This window comes from Telmatherina bonti, assembly GCF_933228915.1.
Source record: "Telmatherina bonti genome assembly, chromosome: 3".
In the NCBI taxonomy this organism is placed as follows: Eukaryota; Metazoa; Chordata; class Actinopteri; order Atheriniformes; family Telmatherinidae; genus Telmatherina; species Telmatherina bonti.
Window position 1 is genome coordinate 36,109,162 of NC_136621.1, and position 7,259 is coordinate 36,116,420.

Below are 7,259 nucleotides of genomic sequence, written 5' to 3' on the forward strand. Positions count from 1 at the left end.
CATTATTGAGTCTTTAAAATGAAACAGTGTTGTTGTTTCCAGCACAGTATTTTTTAGTACCTAATATTACAACACAATTCTGTACTTCAATACAAGATTATTGATAGATTTTAATAAAAAAAAGTAGCATTCTTTTAAAATATTATGTTTCTTGTAATTCAAAATTAGTTGGTGCGTTGATCCAGTCAGGTTATAACAGGTTTTCAGTCTAATGAATATGTAAATTAGACATGACGACACTCTGGACACTCCCGTCTGATTTTGGCGGCAGATGAAGCTGCGCTTGGATCTGGTTATTGTTCGGACTTCAGCAGCAGCTGCGATATTTAAGTATAACTGCAATCATGATCTATGTTGGCTACAATTCAGTTTAATATAATCTATACAAAGTCAAATGACACTATAATTTGACACAAGGCAAATGCAACAAGATGCAAAGAGTCTGATTTCAGCTTCAGTTCAATGTGCGACTGTGTGTGTGAGATCAGGTTTAATCCGAACAACCAAAGTAATGCTGTGATTTATAACCACAAAAATACAGTGAGGTAGCAGCTTAATCAGCTCATCTTGTTTTCTCTCTAAATGTAAATGTAGACTCGTCCCAATGCACACAATTACACCAAAACCTGATTTGTGAGGGAGGAGTAAATGGTTTAGCTGGGGTTCTCTGCAGGGGAAAAAAAATCCTAAATTATTTTTTTGTGCATTTTATTTTTAAATTTCTAAATGATCAATGTTATAATGAACAAAGGAAGGAGCTGAGAGACTGAATTTGGCATTAACAGTGATTCTGAATGTTTTTTTCTAAAGATGCTAAGTGTTTTTTTCATCCACTGGTCCGTTCAGCCGAGTTATGCACTTTAACAAAGTGAAACTTGTGTCTTGTGTCTTAGTAGTATTGCGCTATTCATGAAAAAAATAATTTAATACTCGAGAATTGTTTTACTGACTCGTGAATCACAATTCCTCCTCCCCTCTGACTCATTCACTGACTCGCCCCTGCTATGGCTAGCTTAGCTAGCTAACTGCAGAGGTATCTGAAGAGAATATGTCACCATTGTGAAACTGCTATTCCAACTGCAAGCTAATCATTGTAATTGTGGGAAAAGGGTTTCTTAACTAAACTCCCCATTTGCCTGGTGAACCATTACTAATTCCCATCATACTATGAGTTGTTAACAAAGGTAACTCGGTACAAAGCTCACAGAGGCCCAGCCCCACTCACAACACAGGACAATCACCCAGTAGCTCTCAGTACGTAGCATCGCTCGACTCACAGCATGTACGATTCATTCAGTCACCACCTTCCATTTTGGTAAGCTACGAATCACAGAGGCTTGCAGTATCCTGACTGACCCATAGCTTGAATGAATCACTCAGAAACAACTCAGGAGTTGTGCAAGTTCATGGTTCTCATAAACTTGTTTAAAGTTCACTTCATTTCCATTTTTTTGAGGTTACAAGTGAGACTAAAAGACTGAAGTTTAATAAGAAAATAAATTATTGTGTCCTGCAATGAGATCAGTTATACAAGGCCATAATTTCTGACAAAAAATAGATTTGCATGTGGAACCCATATGTGAATAGAGGACAAACATAACCTTTATCAGTGCAAAAGAAGTTCAGGTAACCTCTTCCCTAAATTTAAAGCTAGTTAAAAAATGTTGCATAATGTGAAGATATTGTCTTCTCAGACACCATAGATGCTTAAATATTTTTATATTAGAAGCTAACGAGAAGTTCTGACTTGTTTATTAAGTGTAGGCAGATATAAATGTTACATTTATTCATGATTACAAAAGCAGACAAGGTGTCTTGATGTGCACGCTGCGTCTGCAGCGCCTCTTTTTTCACCTGCATTTGCTATTTTAGAGCAGGACTGCACCAGGTTGCCATGGAGAGTTTGTTATGCTTTGGTGTATGAAGTGCATTGTGGGTAATGAAGTACAAAGTAGGCGCAGTGCCTGGGAAATGTAGGCAGTGACTGCTGCCGGACAAGACTGAACAAGTTCACGTTCAAGTTCTTTATTTGTTCAGAACCAACAGAAGAATGTCTTCAATGGATGCATTGTTTTAAACTTGTATGCATACAAGTACACAATGTGCCGATCAATACTGATATATCGATTCCTCCCATACCAGCTTTTCTGTCCTAGAACAGTGGTTTTTTTCTGTTTGAATATTGATATTTTTAGTCATTTTGAGGTAAATATGTAGTTAATTATAAACTGGAATACAATGGAAAATAACTATTTTATTAGGGCTTTAAATGATAAAAGTCAAGTAAAAGAACTAGATTCAAATGAATAAAAATTAGTAGAAAATACATATGAATAAGCAATAATATTTTCCAATAAATTAATCAACTTAAAGACTTTAGTTTTTAAATAATCTTTTTAACTGATGAGGTAGAAAATACATTGACAATGAACCAATGTCAGCACCAGGATTTCTATTAACCTAACCTTAAAACTCTTAAACTCACTGAAAAAAAGTTACTCATCTCAAATAATTAAGATCTAAAATCTGAAACAAAAACTGTCTCCTGTCCCTGTAACACAGAAATCACATTCCTAAACATCAGCTTTAATGCTGGTGCCAATCAAAACTTACATGACCCTGATGGTCTTTCCAAGATGGGACTGTTAAAGAGATTATTTGCAGGATATTCTCTTTTCAGTCCATATTTTATATTAAATGTGTGTGTACTGTCCTTTTGTTCCTGCAGGTTAGACTTTGTCCAGGCTCTTTGAACAGAGAAACTAAGATGTTAGACTTGCAAACTTAGGAAGATCTTACCATAGTCTGGTTCTTCTCACCTCCACCTACGAGCCCATCATTCAGCAACAACCAGCCATCAACACAGGTTATTAAAACCTGTTCTAATGAAGCTGCTCTGAGAGGGTGTCTTTAGGCCACAGACTGGAAGGTCCTCATGGAAAGGACATACATGTCCTGTCCCCTCCTATACCCTTTCTGTCTCCTGAGACGACGTCCTCTAGCCTTATATACTTTATACTTAGATATACTCTGATCTATATTTTGCTCCTCTAGCCTGTCTGTCTCCTGAGTGATCCCCCTGTGTCCTCTACAAGCCTGTCTGTTGCCTGAGATGCCTGCCTCTAGCCTGTTTATCTCCTGAGACGTCCTCCTCTAGCCTGTCTGTCTCCTGCAGTCAAATGAAAAAACACCTGGAGAAACTGGTCCACTGGTCCAAACATCTCATACCATGAAAGTCCTTGATAGATTCGTATTGACTCAAGCAAGGAAACACCATGCAGAACCCATTACAATTTGCATATTGTAATGGGAATGGACGTGAAGATGCCATCATCTACCTGCTTCTAAGAGCCCACTCTCATCTGGACATACCAGGCAACACTTTGAAAATCACATTCTTTGATTTTTCAAGTGCTTTTAATGGAATTAAGTTGCTCTGTTGTGCGAGAGGTCCATAAATTGCAAATGAATACCTCCACAACTGCCAGTGTTTTTGTCAGCGTGATGAGGATGTATTTCACATTTGTAAAATAGGAAGCATGCTTTTGAGTCGTCTCCCTCCTGAAGTTGGATCCCGTCCTTCAATGCCTTTTTCCACAGTCTTTGTAATGTGTTTTCCCATATTTTCCCAACTTATTCCTAGGTATCACTTTGCAAACGGCACATTGTGTTGTGATTTGTGGGAGAGAACTGAGAGGAGTTTGTAAAGAGATAAAGTAAGCCCAAAAAACCAGCAAAACATGAGAAAACAAGCCAGAAAACCCACAGCTGAAGATGATTTCAAGCATTTTTCTTTTCAGAAAAACAAGCCCAATATGCTTATAACGGGCAGATTTGGCAACACTATGACACTAATCGATCAAAAAACCAGTTCCCATTGGTGAGTGACTCATTTAAACTTGGTTTGGTAAAAAGATTATAGTTTACTATCAGTAGTGAGCATCACACCTGAACAAGCACAGTTTGAGCTGAAGGTGTCTCAGACTGGAGGCAGTATGTCAGGATTCATCAACATCAGAGATTTATCAGTTAACGTAGACAATTATTTGACTTTTATGGATCTTGCAATAACAAACATTTAAACTTTGCAACAATATTTCAGCCATTTTTCACGATTGATCAGAAGATCACTTGTAAATTTGAGATAGTGATGCTGCTACCGTCATCACACTAACTCGAAACTGCATTGTAAATAAATTATCCACCATGATTTTGAAATAATCAAAGAAAAAGAATATTTTCTTTTTAAGGCCATAATGAATGATGAATAAGACATATCACCAACTGCATTCAAGTCAGATTTAATCACTTATAAAAAACCACAAAGACAAAGAGATATGTCATCTACTTCCAAAGAGATTAGAGAGGTCCCACTAACTCCTCCAGAAGCAGGAGTTGTGGATGAGGAAGTTAGTAGTGGGGATCTCCGTGATACTCAGGAAGGATGGGAGCAGTGGCAGCAAGGAGAGCAGCAGTTGGGAAGAAGATCTGCGAGACCCAAACACTACCTACCTTTCTGTGCTCAGAAAAATAATCAATTTCCATCCACCAGGTTCATATTTTTATAAGCGCTGGGTTTATAAACAAGACCCAGAATGCACAGTTACACACCGTAGGCTGGGTAGGAAAGCATCTAGTTAAAACTCCAGACAGATGAAAACAGATGTGGCCCTGACAGGTACCAAATGCAAAACAACACTTGAAGCAAGAAAGCTAACAGCAGGTGGGCAAAGACTGACTAATGCGACGGGACCTGAAAGCTGAAAAGGACAGCAGTGGAGGAAAGGAAACTGGGAAAAAATAAGTCCATACAGAACAGGAGCAAAAGAAAATGCAGCAGAACAGATGAAAAAACAGCGAACTGCAGGCCGAACAATGCAACTGGGAACCAGCAGGGACCTGAATCAAGCATGGTTTATATTCACCCAGGTTTCCCTGCAGCATCTCCAGCCTTGTTCCTTCAGCTGGAGCCACTCTCCCAGTTTGCAGGCCACAGCTCTCTGACAACCAGCTGCAATCATTGCATTTACTTTCTTTTCCACCATCAGCTTTGGGTATTTTTTAAGCCTCTCATTTTCCCGCTTCTGGAAATTTCTATCATTTTTCTCCCACGTAGCATTAACTACAGCCTTCCTCTGTTTATCCATCTGCAGTTAATCAGTCTGGATCTGGAAAACTCTTAGGATTTTCTCTTTCGTTAACGATCTTTGAAGGCGCTTCTTACATCCTGCACATGTGATCCTGTCTTTTAGACACCGGCCTCTGGTGCTCATCTGCTGCCATGATCAGGGCTTGTTGTTTGTCTTTCATATCACTTTGATTCCTTTCAAAGTCGTTTGATGACGTTATGCTCTGTGGATAAAAGCAAATTATTAAAAACATGATTCAGGAATTGCTCCTTAATATGTGGAAAAAGGTTTTTAGAAAGTAGCCGAACCGTCGTTCATCTGTGATTTTGAGACTCTGCTTCTCCAGGGTGCTCTTTTCACACCGACATGAGTTACTGACTTGTTGACTTGTCACCAGACAGCATAATCAGTGACATGTTTTCAGTATGTTTGTCTTTAAATTTTTCAACTCTCCAGTATTTTGATTGTTTGAAACAGGATTTAATTACCACAAAATAAAAAATGATTGATTTGAAACAGTAAAACTCTTATTTCTGTTGTGAATGCTTGTAAGCTAATCATTCCTTTCTGTTTCTGATTTGGTGTCTCTCCTCTTCCTCTTGACAATACCCAACAGATCAGATCAGGTGAGTTTGTTGGCCAAGCCAGCACAGTAACGCCATGGTCATTGAAGCAGCTTTTGGTACCTTTGGCAGTGTAGGCAGGTGCCAAGTCCTGCTGGGAAATGAAGTCGGCATCTCCATAAAGCTTGTCAGCAGAAGGAAGCATGAGGTGCTCTAAAATGTCCTGCTAGATGCTGTATTGACTGTGTACTTCAGAAAACCCAGTGGAGCAACACCAGCAGATGACATGGCTCCCCAAATCATCACTGACTGTGGAAACTTCACTCTGGACTTCCAGCAACATGGATTCTGCATCTCTCCACTCTTCCTCCAGACTCTAGGACCTCAGTTTACAAATGAAATGCAGAATCTGCTTCCATCTGAGAAACAGTCCAGTCCTTTTCCTCCTTAGCCCAGGTGAGATGCTTCTGTCGTCTCTGGTTCAGGAGTGGCTTGACACGAGGAATGGGACATTTGTAGCCCATGTCTGGGATTTGTCTGTGCGTTGCGGCTCTTGATGCGCTGAGTCCAGCTTCAGTCCACTTCTTGTGAAGCTCCCCAGATTCTTCAGTCAGTGTCAGTGATTGTCTTCTGGACATCTGTCAAATCCGCAGTCTTCCCCATGATTGTGTCGCCATCTGACCCAGACTGAGAGACCAATTAAAGATTTAGGATACCTTTGCAGGTGATTTGAGTTAATTAGTTGATTAGGGTGTGACACCATGACTTTCCAAGACTGAGGTTTTTCATAATATTCTAATTTTCTGAGACACCGCATTTTGGGTTTTCATTATATATAAACCACAATTATCAAATTTTCACTGAATTAATGGTTGAAAAGTTTCACTCTATGTGTAATGAATCTATATAATATTTGTGTTTCCCATTCTGAAATGAGTGACAAAAAATATTGAACTTTTTCATAATATCCTAATTTTCTGAGATGTATCTGTAGTTGACGCTTGCTTCCAAAAAGCACTGAAAGTCCATTGCTTGTTTCTATGTTCTTTACTAAACCTTGTCAGTGTTACAGGAAGGAGAAAAAATGAGATACAAAAAAAAAATTAAAGGTACTTCTTATGAGTAAATACACTTAAGCATGGTTAAAGACTAGTGTTCTCTCTGGGCTTCACAGCAACAATTAACAGAAAAGGGAAACTTAAGCTTCATGGATGGTTTGTTAAACCAGAACCAATCAGAAGCCGGAGCTCAGAGCAGCATGAATTGTCCTCAGTTAAGCTTTTACAAAGTCCAAAACTTCCTTACAATTAAACAATGAATAAATTAACTAAATGGGTCCAATAACCTCATCGGTTTCATCACGTGAAGCTTCGTTTAGCACAGGGGTGCCCAAGTCCAGTCCTCGAGATCTACCATCTTGCAACCTTTAGATGCAACCCCTGTCCAGCACAGCTGAGTCAAATCGCTGAATTCCTCTTCTGCATGTCATTCAGCTCTGCAGAGGCCTGCTAACGAGACACTTATTTGATTCAGGTGTGTTGGAGAAGGGCTGCACCTAAAAACAGCA